Genomic DNA, 524 nt, shown 5'->3' with positions numbered 1-524 from the left:
AGTCAGAGTGGACTTTGAAACGCATAACAAATATATGCATGTAGGAACTGAAAGAGTCTACAGGTCAGCATAGGCTTTGATATACATCCACATGTATAGAAAAGAGAATTGGCAATTTTGGAAAGCAGAACCCAGTTTTATTGCAGGTGCCCGGGAAATGCTGTTGCCAGGCTTTTACCTGTCCACCAGAAATCCTCCTTTAGGACAGCTTGAGCTGAGCCTAAAATGTCAGCTCTGGAGTTGTGCACTGACATTTGCAGTTTGAGAAATTGGATTTTCTTTTTGAGTGTGAGCTTTTTCAAATGTGATTCAAGAACACCAAGTTTTCTCAGTGAGAAAAGGTGTTGATGGCCAAAGCTGGGAAGCTAAACTTGATCCTTAAACCCTATGTGGTAGGAAGAGAGAGAATTGCCTCCGACAAGCTGTCTCTGACCTTCAAATTAATGATGTGGTTGGCCTCACACACACAAGTGTGTGTACAGACAGGATCATATGCACATACTCACATGCAGATGACAGATTGA

The sequence above is a fragment of the Microtus ochrogaster genome, chromosome 8 (assembly GCF_000317375.1).
Source record: "Microtus ochrogaster isolate Prairie Vole_2 chromosome 8, MicOch1.0, whole genome shotgun sequence".
Classification (NCBI taxonomy): Eukaryota; Metazoa; Chordata; class Mammalia; order Rodentia; family Cricetidae; genus Microtus; species Microtus ochrogaster.
Note: the sequence above shows the minus strand (reverse complement) of the source record.